Source organism: Drosophila novamexicana, unplaced genomic scaffold, assembly GCF_003285875.2.
Source record: "Drosophila novamexicana strain 15010-1031.04,08,12 unplaced genomic scaffold, DnovRS2.1 tig00000458-arrow-arrow-pilon, whole genome shotgun sequence".
NCBI lineage: Eukaryota > Metazoa > Arthropoda > Insecta > Diptera > Drosophilidae > Drosophila > Drosophila novamexicana.
Window position 1 is genome coordinate 362231 of NW_020824805.1, and position 16699 is coordinate 378929.

The window sequence follows — 16699 nt, forward strand, 5'->3', positions numbered from 1 at the left end:
AACCCGCAAATAACACAGTGGCATTAAATGTCCATTTTCTTTGCACTGAGTCATTGAGTAATAAATTACTCAATGGCACTGAGTTTCCTATGTCCTCATCATGACTCACAAACCTCTTGTCGATCGGGGGATGAAGAACAAATTGGGTTTCGTACGCCCTGTTGTTGTTTTGCAAGTGATTTGTTGTTGCTTCCTATGGTAAACGAGTTTTTTTTTTTGGGTTTGATTTTGCGTTTGCGGACCAACCCGATCTATGTCTCGTAGTTTTTAAAACGGTAAAAAAAGCTCAGAGTGTTAGTTCAGCTCTTTCTCTTCATTACTTAATGCAACGCTAGTGACGGTGTTTTTTAGTTCATGAGCTGTGGGTTTGTATGGTATAGGTCTCCTTGTTCTCTTTATTTTTATACCCTGAACCCATTGAAAATGGGTAAAAGGGGTATATTTTATTTGTGCAAAATACAAATGTATGTAACAGGCAGAAGTACCTCAGTCCCTCAGTTTTAAAGCTATCTTAATGAAACTTTGCAGAACTCCCTCTTTCTGTTGCACGCAGCTCATATGTTAAAACCAGCTGGATTGAACCACTAAATCATATAGCTGCCATAGCAACGATCGGTTGAAAATTAAGTTGTTGTATGAAAAACATTTTGTTTTTCAATATATCTTGACCGAACTCGGCATTTATTAGTTTAACTATACTTCTCATATGTAGGCAAAATCCTATTAAGATCGGACCACTATATCATATAGCTTCCATAGAAACGATCGGTCGAAAGTTATTTGTTGTATGAAAAACCAATATGCTTTTCAAGATATCTTAACCAGACTTGACACATTAGTTTTAATATGCTCTTCATATAAATGCAAAATCCTATTAAGATCGTAACACTATATCATATTTCTGCCACAGGATCGATCGGTCTTAAACTAGGTTTTTGATTAAAAGCCTTATTTGTTTTTCAAGATTTCTTGCCCAAACTTGGCATTAACTATTTACCCTCTGCTTCTTAGATACGGGCAAAGCACTATAAGCATTATGAAAAGGTTGGGTCTGCGAGGGTATTAGATCTTCGGCATGCCGAAGATAGCCTTTCTTTCTCGTTTTTTGTTGCTGGTGTGGCTGTTGAGTAGAGTCGACAGCAAGTATGCGGTCAGTTGCGAGTTCGAAACCTGCCAAGGGACTTGTTTTTTATACCCTTGCAGAGGGTATTATAATTTTGTCGTGAAATGTGAAACGGATAGAAGGAGACATCTCCGACCCCATAAAGTATATATATTCTTGATCAGCATCAACAGCCGAGTCGATAGAGCCATGTCCGTCTGTCTGTTTCTATGCGAACTAGTCTCTCAGTTTAAAAGCTATCTTAATGAAATTTTGCAGAAGTCCCTCTTTTTGTTGCACGCAGAAGATATGTGAAAACCAGCTGGATCGTACAACTATATCATATAGCTGTCATAGGAACGATCGGTCGAAAATTAAGTTTTTGTATGAAAAAACATTTTGTTTTTCAAGATATCTTGACCAAACTCGCCATTTATTAGTTTTACTTTACTCTTCGTTTATATGCAGAATCCTATTAAGATCGGACCACTATATCATATAGCTGCCATAGGAACGATCGGTCGAAAATTAAGTTGTTGTATGAAAAAACATTCTGTATATCAAGATATCTTGCCCAAACTCGGGATTAACTGTTTTCCCTGTGCTTCTCAGATACGGGCAAAGCACTGTAAGCATTATAAAAAGGTTGGGTCTGCAAGGGTATTAGATCTTCGGCGTGCCGAAGATAGCCTTTCTTTCTCGTTTTTATACCCTGAAGCCATTAAAAATGGGTATAAGGGTATATTGTATTTGTGCAAAATCCAAATGTATGCAACAGGCAGAAGGAAGCATCTCCGACCCCATAAAGTATATATATTCTTGATCATTTTTAATAGCCGAGTCGATCTAGCCATGTCCGTCTGTCTGTCCGTCCGTCCGTCCGGCCGTATGTATGAATGCAAGGATCTCAGAACCTATAAGAGCTAGAGACTTGAATTTGTGATGTAGATGCTCCTTGTTCCCGCGCAGATCGAGTTTGTTTCCGATAATCGATAACTTACTCTGTTTCCAAGCAATCGATAAAAATCGATATCGATATCATGTTTTTAGGCAATTTTGGTAAATAATAAGAGCTAGAGTCACCAAACTTGACATATAGCTTCTAAAATAGAATATATATATGCATTTAATGTTCGAAGAAGAGGGTTCAGGGTATCCCCTAGTCGGGAGCGCCCGACTAGAACCTCTTACTTGTTTTAATTTATTTGGTGTTGGAATAAGAGGGTTCAGGGTATTCCCTACTCGGGAGCTCCCGACTAGAATCTCTTACTTGTTTTATAATTATACAGCTGGCACGAAATATGAAACAAGCATATAAATAATAACTTCTATTCAGAAACTATATGAAGAAGGATCGCAGATTTTCCCGGGCGTGGAGACACCAACAACCTCTGAAGTGAAATACATAGATTTTGTTAATCAATAAGTGATTATGCAAAATTATATCGGCATATTAGTTTAGTTAATATACAATGAATATTAAAAATTACCAAGAATGTTTACATTTAAAGAATTAACAAAAAATAAAATAAGATAGAATAAAACTGTCATGAGACATTCATGGTTGGGAGGGTAAAAGAACGCCAGGATCGAACTTCACCTCAGATTGCCTAAGGATTATTTATTAGTTTTACAAAATCCTTACAAAATCGTACCACTATATCATATAGCTTCCGTAGGAACGATCTATTAAAAATAAAGTTGTATGCAAAACTTTTTTGTTTTTTTTTTAGATATCTTGACCAAACTTTGTAGGTCTCACTATGCCCGTACATACAGCAAAAGCTTATATATAGCGGACTACTTTATTATATAGCTGCCATTGGAACGATCGGTCGAAAATTAAGTTGCATGAAAAACTTTTTGATTTTCAAATATTTTAACCATATTCGACAATATCTATTTTCCCTGCGTCTCTTAGATATGGGCAAAGCACTATGAGCAATTTGAAAAGGTTGGGTCTACAAGGATATTATATCTATTCGGTGTGCCGAAGATATCACTTCTTTCTCGTTCCTTTTTAAATGCGATTTTGTAAAAAAATATTTTTGATTCGATAGGCACCCGCCACATCAAATAATATAAACGGGTTGTACTAGAGTCTTTAAGCGTTTGACCGAAAAAGCTAATTTTTATCGATTATAACTTCTATTTGCATATATTTTTAGTTGAACATAATTTATTAATGGCTAGCATATTTGTAAAGAGCGATAGTATGTTTACGCATATCTTTTAGCTTAGTGCTGTCTGCACATAGAGCTCTCGGCGGTTACCTTGTGAGAGCTTGGTCAGCGTTTTAGACCATAAGACGGACAAGTGATCTATCATATTAAATTTGGTCGTGGACTGACTTGCGTTTTCGCTTATGGTAAACGTTTTTGTATGCATTTTGTAAATAACAATGTATATAATTGCAAGAACGTTTTGCAATGTGAATGTATGAATACACTAGAAGTTAACAGTGATGATTTGTTTATTTTGTTTATTTGTTTTTTAATTTAGATCGATCGAAAAAGCAGTTGAGAAAAAGGATTTTGTCGTTGAAATACAAGTAGCCAGTCCACCTTCAGCTAGGTTTCACCGCATAGTTACTCAAACTAAATTGGACCTAATAGGTAAGTTGGTTTTTAATTATTTTAACTATTTTGATTTCTTAATCAATATTAAAACCTAACTGTCTTTCTTGGCCATGTCTGGTCAAAGTTTTTCCAAATTTCTTGTCTTGTGAGCAGCCAGTGTTAGACCATTGGGTGCCAGTAAATTCATCTCTTGGCAAATAGATATATTCATTTTCTGATTCCTGCTGGAAAATCCTTGTTGAACGTCACATCTGCTATGTCTGTGGGATGACGAGACTGAGAACTGTGTCGTACATTACAATCCACAATTAAACTCTTAAGACCTCGGGGCGCGCGTATAGTTCATAACCATTGAATGCAATCTTCCCGTACGGGATCGTGATAAGCCATTGTGTTGCCCCATGGTGATGTTCGGATATCCCTTGTCGTTCCTCCAGATGGTGGTGCCGATTGCCTATTCGTTTAAGCACTTACCTCACCTCATAGAGCAAGCATAGAGGTATATATGCAGACGGATCCTCGGTTGGTTTGATGCCTTTTAGGATCAGCACCCTCCATGCACGTGACATCTGCTCAAAGTTATTTGACAACTGTCAGTCTCAGCGCTTCTGTTGGTACCCTATCAGTTCTTAGGGCCTTGTATAACCTCATCTGCATCCGTTCATTATACCGCAGACATTACGGCATGTGTTGTGGGTATGTGCAGCATTGGTTGCGAAAGAACGTGGGGATAATAACTCTAACTTGCGGGTTGCTCTTGCAAGATGCGTTTTTGCAAAACATGATGGAGCTTCTAAAATAGAATATATACATATATGCATTTGATGTTGGAAGAAGAGGGTTCAGGGTATCCCCTAGTCGGGAGCTCCCGACTAGAACCTCTTACTTGTTTTGTATATAAATTTGATGTCTTAATTTTCAGTCAGATTTTTGTTGTGTTTGTGTTTCTTGTTTTTAGCTTGGATTTTGGTGTACCGATGTATACGTTGTAGCAAATTTTGTAGTTATCCCCGCCACATGGTATTTTGTAAATGACGTTACTTATGTCCATTATTGTTATTTTCGCCTTTGTATTATTTAAGAATTTTTTAATAATCGATAAGCGTGGTCTCTATATCTAAAACTGTTTGTCCTGATTGACTGACTGACTGACTGATTGGTGATCAACGCACAGCCTAACCCGTAAGTGCTAGGAAGCTGAAATGTTTACTGTGGTTACCCTAAGTGATGAAGGTGCACGTTAAGACGGGGTTTCGGGAAATTCCTTCCGCAAGTATAGAAAAATTGCGAAAAACATTTGTATGAACTTTTTTGTAAACCATCCGATCGGCGTCAAACTCAATTTCAAAATTCTTTGTTCAATTTAATTTGAAGGGTGTTTCACACTTTTTCAAAAATGTATTCCTCCTTTGTGGATATGGTGGTCAAAGATTTGGTGGATGACGTTTCGCGCTCAAATTTATTTTCAAGGATCTATATGAAAAATTATTTGAGACGTGTTTCACATACTTCGCTGAATCAAAGCATCCTCGGTAGAAATGCAATTCCAATGCAATGCAATTTTTTTGGTGCAGTTTTAAGTTCTGTCCGATTTACCTCAAACTTATTTTCAGAGCTCTACATGAGAACTTAATGAATACGTGTTTTAGCAGTTTGGGAAATTCCTCCTGCAAGCATGGAAAAATCTTGAATTTCATAGTCCATATGATGGGGAACCGATAGAGGAGCATATTGGTCTCAGAGGTGCTCTTTCGTTGTGAATTTTCGTAGTCCATATATTCTTGGAGGTACCACTGTGGTAGTAATCATCTTATTTCTTTCATTTTATTTTTGTAGTTGTCGCTATTCATTGCTACTCTTTTGTTAATATTTTGAAATCGGTATTTTCTTGTAATAATTTAAGTGACTGTTCCACTGTGTCCAGTATTGTTGATTTTTTTATTATATTCTTCGTTTTTTATTCTTTAACTAATAAAGAGAATTTTTTGCGTGCCGACTCTTGTGCTTCTTTTTCGCTTATCGTCTGTACCAACTCTTCCCCGTCCGCAATGTATTTTAAGAGAGGAAATTCCTTCTTATTAATCGCCAACACGTGGGAAGCCGTTTTCTTTCATAACTTTTGTTTTTCTTAACCAATTTTGATGAAATTTTCAACAGAAGATCTCGTTGTATATTCAAATATAATTGTACAAAGGGTACGGGCCTTGCCCAATGTACATATGTTATAAAATCAATGTTCTCAAAAAGCTTTAGAAAGGAATTTGAAACTAATCGGACGGTAAACAAACTACTTTCATACAAACGTTTTCCGCTAATTAACCACTGTTGTGGGTGGAATTTCCCAAACCGCTAAAACACGTATTAATTAAGTTCTCATGTAGAGCTCTGAAAATAAGTTTGAAGCAAATCGGACACCACTTAAAACTGCCCCCAAAAACTCTTTAAAACGAATTTTTTTCGAAGGAGTTTAGATTTTGCGAAAAATGTGAAATACGTCTCAAATGATTTGCCATATAGATCTTTGAAAATCAATTTGAGGGTGAAACATCATCCACCAAATCTTTGACCCGTATTTCCACCAAGGATTAATACATTTTTGGAAAAGTGTGAAACACCCTGAAATGAATTTGAACAAAAAACTTTGAAATTGAGTTTAAGGCTGATCGGATGGTAAACATGATGTTTTCATAAAAACGTTTTTCGCGATTTTTCCATACTTGCGGCTGGAATTTCCCGAAACCCCGCCTTCAGCTCGTCTTACGGTTCGGGCTGTGCGTTGATGACCAAGCAGTCAGCCAGGACAATCAGTTTTATATATAGAAATTAAAATTGTAGCTTAAGTGGGTGGGCAATACAAATGGGTTTATTTACTTGATATATAGCTATGCAATGGTAGCGGAGAGGTCGATATAAAAATCCTATACATACTATTCCATAAGCTATATGCCAAGTTTGGTGACTCTAGCTCTGTAACCTATATATATATATACTACTATTAGAAAAGCTACATGGCAAGTTTGATGACTCTAGCCCCAAAACTTAAATGATTTGCGTTTAGAACGACCGTCTATTAATGCTGATCACGAATATATATATGGGGTCGGAGATTTTTCCTACTGCCTGTTACAGGCATTTACACAAATACATTATACCCTCTTTATACCCTGAACCCATTAAAAATGGGTATAAGGGTATATTGCATTTGTGCAAAATCCAAATGTATGTAACAGGCAGAAGGAAGCATCTCCGACCCCATAAAGTATATATATTCTTGATCAGCATCAATAGCCGAGTCGATCTAGCCATGTCCGTCTGTCTGTCCGTCCGTCCGTCCATCCGTCCGTATGTCTGAACGCAAGGATCTCAGAACCTATAAGAGCTGGAGACTTGAAATTTTAGATGTATGTGCTCCTAGTTCCCGCGCAGGTCGAGTTGGTTTCCGATAATCGATAACTTACTCCGTTTCCAAGCAATCGATAAAAATCGATATCGATATCCTGTTTTTTAGGCAATTTTGGTAATTTTGGATGTTGGAAGAAGAGGGTTCGGGGTATCCCCTAGTCGGGAGCTCCCGACTAGAACTTCTTACTTGTTTATTAATTTCTTTGGTGTTCGAATAAGAGGGTTCAGGGTATCCCCTAGTCGGGAGCTCCCAACTAGAACCTCTTACTTGTTTATTCAAATACTAGTTTTGTTTTTCTCTTTCTGTGCTGATTTTGGATATATGCTGAGCGAGAGTTACAAGAGCTTCGCAGACAGGTCACCCAGGACGAGCCGGCGCCGCATCTGTCACACAGCTAACCCAAGAATGGCTTACCCAAGAATGAAGAGCGACAGTGGCATGATCCGTCCCCGTCTCTCCATTGTTCATTAACATGGAGAGTTTTCTTGTCGCGGTTGATGACAGCATAAGTTTGTTTAATGTTTACTACGCTTACGTGGTTGTTCCATGTCCACACGTAGACTGTGTTCATGTTTATCATCTCTCCTCCAAAATATTCGAAAATGATAAGAAAAAACATAAAAAATTATATTGTGAGTTATTTTTCTGGTCGATGTTTATTTATTTATTATACAATTTAAGTAAGATGTGTTAGAATTTTTATTTTATTTAATGTTTTTTTCGACTAGTATTAGGGAAAGTAAGCCTTCTACACGAGAGGGTTACAGTTACATACACTGCGCCGAAGCCGCCGAGACATGTCGGGCCGGGATCGCGACCAGGAGCCATTCCGAAAGAGCGAGAAGGGATCCAGCGCGAGGCATTTCATCCGACGTTGGACGGTGGACGTGGTAGAGAGGCACGCTGGTCGCAGAAGCCGGACTGGGTACGTGCAACCGCTGCGTTACACGCAAGGAGTAATTGCGACATCTCACGAGGTTGAGGTACCACCAAATAATGCGGATAGCCCGCCTAGAGAACTGGAGAAGGCCCTCGTGAGAGGTGGGACATCTTCCCGGCTAGTGTGCTGGAATTGTAGGCAGTTCGACCACATTTTTAGAAAATGCCGATATTAAGATCGAAGGGTATATTACTACAGGTGTGGAAAGCCGGACACATTCTGCCCACACTGCAAAAACCCCAGAGAGGGCGCGATGAATGCGAGACACACGCGTTCGGGGATGGGATGGCCGCGGAGAATCAGGAGCAGAGCACCTACCAAAGCCAGCAGTCGTTGAAAAGGAGACGAACATAGACCATAAGGAAAATGATAAGACTACATTACGACCTCGATTATCGCAACCTATAAAAATTTGGCCACTTGCGAAAACTGCGGTGGTGGCAAAAACCGAGGGAAAATTTTTTTTTGGCCACGAGACCTATTTTCAAAAAGAGATGCCTTTGCTTACCATTAAAATTAAAGTAAGTCGAATAGTTCTGTGAACAAGGCAAGGATTTCATTTTACTTTATTAATTTTTTGAAAAATTGAGAAATTGTGGTCTGTCATTTTTTACAATATATACTTTTCTGAACAACTGTTTCGCGAATGTTAAGAAATCGAGGGTTACGTTGGCGAGGTCGTACTATATTTATAAGGGTATGAACAAAGGAAGAACATTAAGGGGCTTACCATATGTAGAACGTGTTCGGGCATACATGTCGGCCCGAAAATTTTTGTTGAGCGGCGAAGAGTGGTAAAGACACGTGCGCGCTTCCGCAGACGCAGAATGACGAGGCGCCCAGTCATTGAAGCGGTGAGACGAGAGGATGTTGGACACGGAAGCCTGAGTCAGTCTGCTGGGACGAGGATGCCGGGAGTTAGTGAAGGAATTGGGATGGGAAACGCAGCCATACGCATCGATGGTAAGAATAGCGGCAGGTGCCAATCGCCCAATTTTGGGCTGAGTCGTTCTGCCTGTGAAATACGAGAGAAAAAAAGAAGTGGTAGTGGTACATGTGCCCGGACCTGCGACAGCAACTATACCCGGGAATAGACTTCTGCCGAGCCTTCGAGATCGCCCCAGAGTAGTTCGGCCCGGCCATAGAGTCCGAAGCGCCTACAGTGAACCCAGAGGTGGCTCATTACCGAGACGATGACGAATGCCTGACGGATCCGGAAATGTGCGACCTGAACAACGACCATTATGAAAAGAATGGCATTGAAAAAACTCACCTAATCGAGGGAGCCGAACCCGTGAAGAACAGGCATTATCCGTTGTCACCGGCCAAACAGGGGATCGTGTGAGCCGAGGAGGATAAAAAGCTAAAGTTAGGCATCATCGAGGAGAGTGACAGCCACCGGAGCAATAGGACGACGGTGGTAATGAGGCCTGGGAAGAACAAATTTTGCTTAGACGCCAGGAAACAATACCGTCACGGTAAAGGACACTTACCCGCTTCCATGCATCGAGGGCATCGTTTCCATGTTGTCCATTGTCCCGATTATGCGTAGACAAGTAAGGCTGTGTTAAGATCTGTCTTCTCTCTCCCAAAGTACATGAAATTGATTAGAAAAAACATAGTAAGATTTGTAGGTGGATATTTATTTAATAAGAGTTATCTGTAAAGTTTTTTCGACTACTATTGGGGTTATTAAGCCATCTACGCGAGAGGGGTACAGAAGGGATTAGTATGGCTGAGGAACAGGTGTTGCACGGGGCTTCTGACGCTGACGGAGCATCGGCACTGCCACCGTCGCGCTCGACAGAAGGTCTAGTGAGAACGCCAATGAATTTCCGGGGATTTGCTGAGCAGTAGACTTAGAGAAGGAATGGGCGCAACAAAGTAGACCTCCACGGAATCTAGAGTTCCCAAAAGCGACTTAGGACTCGGTGCTCACATTGGCGGCGAACGCGGCGATAGCTCAAGCCCACCAGACATATATGCATGCCCTTCCACCTGGCATCAGCGAGTCCATCCGTGAAGAATTGCGAACAGGCTTCATGGAAATGATGAAGGGCATCATTGATGTGCTTAGGCCGAAGAGCCTAACACTGCGCCGAAACCGCCATGTCATGTCGTGCCGGAACCGCGGACTAGCTCCATTCCGAAAGAGCGAGAAGGGATCCAGCGCGAGGCATTTCCATTCCCAGTACTACCGAAGTCACACAGACGCGCGAGGAACGAAGTATTCATTCAGCAGCCCAGTGTACGTTGGAAATGCTCAGGCGAAGAGCTGGCGTAATCCGAATAATGGCCACTTCCGAGTAGAGGACCGGAGAGCCGATGACTTTCAGCCGGAGAAAGCGTATGCTTGCGTGCGAAAAACAGCGTACCTGAAGCTCGAGCAGAGGAACGTCAAGTTCGACGGCGAGGACGCAATGAATTCTGTCGAGGACTTCATGTTCCGGCTAGAGCTCCTGCAGAGGCAATGTCAATGCCCGTGGAAGGAGGTCCTGCGAGGCTTTCACCTGCTCCTGATAGGCTCTCTTAGACAAATTCCGGGGCTATCAGACGGAGCATGATGTGATTCCGGAACAACTACAGCTAGAGCAACAGACCACGAAGGGGTGGATGACTACATCCACCACATGAGATACCGCGAGTATAGCAAGAGTACAACGAAGTAGAGAGGCACGTTAGTCGCAAAAGCCGGACTGGGTACGTGCAGCCGTCGCGTTACTCGCAAGGAGTAATGCCGACAGCTTACGAAGTTGCGGTACCTCAACCCTCACATTGTGCGGAAACTTCGCCTAAAGAACTGGAGGAGGCCTTCGTGCGAGATAGGACAGGAAATTTAGGAAATTCGACCACGTTTATAGAGAATGTCTATATTAAGAGCGGAGGGTATTCTGCTGCAGGTGCGGAAAAGTGGTAAAGCCTTGTGCGTGCTTCCGCAGACGCAGGGTGACGAGGCGTCAAGTCATTGAAGCCGTGAGACGTGAGGATTCCATTGGCCCTCGTGTATTCGCCGATCAAAGGGTTGCTGGACACGGAAGCCTGAGCCAGTCTGCTGCGACGAAGATTTCGGGAGTTTCCACTCCCGCGGACTGGCTCCATTCCGAAAGAGCGAGAAGGGATCCAGCACGAGGCATTCCCATTGCCGGTGCCACCGAAGCCACAAGGACAAGGCGCGCAAGGAGCGGAGCATTCATCCAGCAGCGCAGTGTACGTTGGAGATGCTCAGGCGAGGAGCTGGCATAATCCGAATAATGGCCACTTCCGAGTAGAGGACCGGAGAGCCGATGACTTTCAGCCGGAGAAAGCGTATGCCAACGTACGAGAAACAGCGTACCAGAAGCTCAAGCGGTGGAATGTCAAGCTCGACGGCGAGGACACAATGAATTCTGTCGACGACTTCGTGTTCCAACTAGTGTTCCTGCAGAAGCTAATCAATGCCCGTGGAAGGAGGTCCTGCGCGGTTTTCATCTGGTCCTGACCGGCCGTGCCAGCGAGTAGTATTGGCATTCTGGGGTCGACAGCTGAATGTAATTTCGGCACGCTCTCTTTGATAGGTTCCGGGGCTATCAGACGGAGCGTGATGTCATGCCGTAGCTACAACAACGAGAGCAACAGACCAGCGAAAAGGTGGATAACTACATCCACCACATGCGTCAGCTCGGCGAGCGGTTCCAGGAGCCGCTGAGATACCGCGAGTCTAGCAAGAGTACATAGAAGAAGATAGGCACGTTGGTCGCAGAAGCCGGACTGGGTACATGCAGCGGTCACGTTACTTGCAAGGAGTAATACCACCACATTGTGCGGAAACCCCACCTAGAGATCTGGAGGAGGCCTTCGTGCGAGGTTGGACATCTTCCCGGCTACCGACCGAGCTGACCTTCAGCGTTCGATAACCCAGCGTTCTCTGCCGGAGTCCGTCTCAATCCACACACAAACTTCTGCTGGGATGAATACCATGAGCGACGTAACAAAGCATCGCCTCTCTCGATACCGTACACTTTAGGTTGGGAAAGGGGTTGTTATTATGAGCGACGTAATGAAGTCGTCTCTCGATCTACTACGCTTTAGGTTAGGAAAGGGGTTATGTCGAGCGACGTAATGAAGCCTCGTCTCTCGATCTACTAGGTTTTAAGTAAGGTAGGGAAGGGTTTGTTGAGTACCGGCTAGTCCCGACACCTGAGATTAGTGTTACTAAAAGATGATAAGGGTAAGCAGAAATTCTTTATAAGTATCTTTTATTCACATAACCTTCTTTATAATTGTTAAGCACTACCCTACTCTGTTTCACTACGAGAAAACCTGCACTGCCTGGAGCCCTAGCGCTCCGCTGCCCACTTAGGGTTATGTTCACTTCTCTCTCCGTCACACGTCTACTTACTCTGATAGTCGTCGCAAAAGTGCCGGCACGCTCGCTAGCGAGCCGTGCGCTTGCCTCGGCCGCTCAACTTCGCCACGAACTTTCGCAACTTCGCCTCAAAGCTTTCGCTCTTTGCCGCCGAATAGAAGTTACGCTCTCGAAGACAGTTTTGAGCAACCGATCAGCAACGCACGGTTGCTGTGGCGGCCGGCGGTTAAATTAAAATTCAATGGCTCCTTGCCCTTCGTAGCTTCTCTCTTATTCCAATAAATGATTAATAATGCTGATATTAGGAACGACTCCTTGCCTTCTTTACTATTACTTAAAACTAACAAAACAATGAAATTATGGATCAAGCGGCTCTTTGCCTTTCTTACTACTAATACTTATGCTACCTTAAACTAACAAAACAATGATATTATATATCTAGCGGCTCCTTGTCGCGAAACAGGATTGTTGGGTGGCCATTCTGGGTAGCCATCTCACAGGATGCGAATAAATGAAGAACATTATGGGGCTTACCATAGGAATGACGCTGGCCACCCAAAGAGTGGTAAAGGCACGTGCGCGCTTCCGCAGACGCAAGATGACAAGGCGCCAAGTCATTGGAGCGGTGAGACGAGAGCAAGGCATTGACCCACGCGTATTCGCCGATGTGGAGTTCGCTGGGATAAAAATGAAAGGGTTGTTGCACACGGGAGCCTGAGTCATCCCAGCAGGATGAGGATGCCGGGAGTTAGTGGAGGAATTGGAATGGGAAACGCAGCCATACGCATCGATGGTAGGAATAGCGGCAGGTGCCAATCGCCCAATTTTGGGCTGAGTTGTTCTGCCTGTGAAATACGGGAGAAAAAAAGAAGTGGTAGAATTTTACAATTGACCGGATCTGCGACAGCAACTATACCTGGGAATCGACTTCTAGCGAGCCTTCAAGATGGCCCCAGAGTAGCTCGACGCGGCCATAAAGTCCGAAGTGCCTCCAGAGCCATCTGAGGAAGAACATTATGATGGCTTATTATCCGGAAATGTGCGACCTGAACAACGACCAGAGGATTCGGTTCGAAGGCGTGAAAAGCAGATTCCCCCAATTTGAAAAGGATGGCCAAGGGAAAACTCACCAGTTACCGCATCGAATAAAGCTGATCGAGGAAGCTGTAAAAAGATGAAGCGTTTGCTATTGTAAATGGCTTATTACCAATTGTCTTAAGACGTTGGTGATATTTTGTGGACTGATGTGTCGTTCATATATTTGTTCTTAAGTCTAACATTAGAGTTTTTGTATATAAGTCTCCGTCGCTGAGTACAGCGGCAGAGCGGGAGCATGTATATATGCATACACTTAAAGCATATACATTGAGCATATATACATATATCGCAAGTCAAAGGAATGGTATTTGGCAGAATATGCAGACGTTGCATATTCTGCGCTATGGTCACGCCACTTATGAGTGGAATGTAATTTGGGTTGCGTTATGTTTAGCAACAAAGTTTCGCTAAGTGGGTTATTGTTTATTTGATCTGATATACCCTTACATTGGTTGGGTATGTCTTAAATATACGTTGCTCATGCTACAAAGCCCAACCTATGAAGGGCAGGCATTATCCGTTGTCACCGGCCAAACAGGAGGAGGAGGAGGCATCATCGACTAGATTACAGCTCCTGGAGCAACCGGACGACGGTGGTAATGAGGGCCGGGACGAACAGATTTTGTTTAAACGCCAGAAAACTAAATAGCGTGACGGTAAAGGACGCTTACCCGCATCCATGCATCGAGGGCATCTTTTCCATGTTGTCCATTGTCCAGATTATGCGTAGACAAGTAAGGCTGTGTTAAGATTTGTTTTCTCTCCCTTAAAGTACATGAAATTCATTAGAAAAACATAATAATGTAAGATCGACAACCAATCGAATGTAAATTTAAATATATCAATGTAACCATATTATAGGATAAGATAATAAGCAACTTAGTGCAATATTCCTGAAGTATCGATATCGCTTATGATATACGTATAGCCGAGTTACAGTTAGCTATATCGAAAATTGAAAAAGCGGTGGCTGATTTGCAGCTTGCGCCAAAGGAACGCCTTGATGTCAGTCATATTGATACTTTAGTGCGCAGCTTTTCTGGCGATGATGGCTACTCGATCGTGCAATGGGCGCGCGACTTCGAAGACGTAATGACCCTGTACGACATACCAGATGTTAAGCGGTGGATATTAGCGAAAAAATTGCTAACTGGATCCGCTAAGGCGTACATAGACCATGTAGCTCCATTGACCTGGAAGGACGTGCGTTGCAAGCTGCTGGAAGCTTTCGAGCAAAAAGTGACTATATGGGGTATAGTATAGTTGGAGGCGCGTAAGATCGGAAGAGGCGAAAGCGCATTGCAGTACTATGTTGCAATGTGCAGCAAAGCAGAGCAAGCAGACATGGCCACAAGCGACGTCATCAAATTTATTGTGGACGGCCTGCAGGATAGGACTGGAGCAGCAGCAGCCATGTTATATTGCCGTTCCTTGAATGAGCTGCGTGACAAGATGATTGTATACGATAAAGTGCGAAAAGCATCAGCTAATGTGCCTAGTCGTAGCAGCGAAACGCCAAGAGGTCGAGCAACGGGAAGTAATGCAGCAAGTCAACAGCAAAAAACCAGTGAGATACTATGCTATAATTGCCGTGGCGTTGGTCATATGATGAAAGAGTGCAGCCAGCCAAAGAGGCCGGATGGGGCGTGCTTTAAGTGCTGGAGTATGGTTCATCAGTATGCGCAGTGAGATGAATAATTACGAGTTAGCAGCTGTTCTATCAATACAATTATGAGCTCCATTTGGTGAAGAAAGAGGCACAAGTGTTTTTTGTTTATTCGATACGGGGAATCCCGTAAGCTTTATTCATAAGGCATTAATACCAAAAAATATAAAGCTAAAATCTGAAGTCAGTCAATACCATGAATTATGAGGACGGCCTATCCCAACATGGGGAAAGTTGAAATGCCGAATTAACTTTCATACGAAAACCTACATTATTTCACTTAATATTTTAGACGATAAGATATAACCTCTACCAGTAATATTAGGAAGAGATGCCTTAGAAATCATTGAAGTAAAATTGGTTAATAAGAAAAGTATTAATGCTGAATATCATTTACCTCTTAATTCAATAAAGAATAAAACCGCTTATTCGACTTGTGCATCTTTGTTCACCAACAAGTTATTAGTGATAAGCAATTCAATCATTTATCGCATTACGTTGCAAGCAATCCTACATTATGTAATCAATAAATAAGTAGCAACTTAAACAATCAACTTCTAAATGAAGAGGTAGGCAGCCAAGTTAAGAGTAGTCTTGAATACTTTAAAGAGCATGATGATTTTAGTATTTTTTGTGCCAGTATTGAAATCAAAGCGAATGATCCCATTAACGTGGGTGAAGAGTTTGGCAAATCTTGGGCAGACAAGGAACTAATAAGAACTCATTATCTGTATCGGGAATATGACTTTACAGTGCCGCCTAAATACAACATGACTATTAGAGTAACGGACACAACACCAATCTACTGCAATCCACGGCGCCTGTCTTATTATGAGTTAGACAAAGTAGCAGAAATTATAAAGGACCTTTTAAATAAAAAGGTCATTCGACCTAGTGAATCTCCGTATGCTTCTTTGGTTCTGGTGAAAAAGAAGTCAGGAGATCTCCGAATGTGTGTTGATTATCGCGGTTTTAACAAGCGAATTATCAAGGACAATTTTCCGTTGCCGCTAATTAAGGACTGTCTGGAATATTTAGAGAACAAATGCTGTTTTTCCGTTATAGATTTTAAAAGTATTTATTTGTTGGCTGGCTCGAGGTCCGTGTTTGTTAAAACAAACAATGAAAACAATTTTATTTTAATTTTCTTCCGATATATTTCGGTTGCACATCGGCAAACCGTCTTCAGGGCACTAACACCAAGGTACAAAAAACAATTAACAATTATAATACAATAAATTAAACATTATTTCGAACATTTTACATACATTATTTTACACGTCTGCGCTTTTTGACGTGGAGATTGTTACTGAGGTTGTTTGGCTGTTTAAGAGGTGTCTGTACAAGTGAGCGCAATTTTCTGTGTCTGTCTTGTAGTTTAGTCGTTTGTTGGTTGGTGTGTTAATTATGTGTAGCATTTCCAATGTGTGTCGCTTGTTATAGTGTTGTTCTTGTTGTAAGATTGTTGTTTCATCAAAATTTGGTGTGTGGTTGCTTCTTATACAATGGGTCATAAGTGCTGTTTTCTGTATATTATTTTGATGTCTTAGTTTGAAGTCCGATTTA

At 42.0% G+C, this 16699-nt stretch overlaps 1 long non-coding RNA gene across 1 annotated transcript; it reads right to left on the reverse strand.

Annotated features, from left to right (window-relative positions):
- Positions 1–16270: 16270 nt before the first annotated feature.
- On the reverse strand, positions 16271–16587 carry LOC115760444. Its single transcript, XR_004017653.1, has 2 exons — positions 16402–16587; positions 16271–16326 (listed from the first exon to the last, which is right to left on the reverse strand). It is a non-coding gene; the product is annotated as an uncharacterized LOC115760444 (long non-coding RNA).
- Positions 16588–16699: the final 112 nt, after the last annotated feature.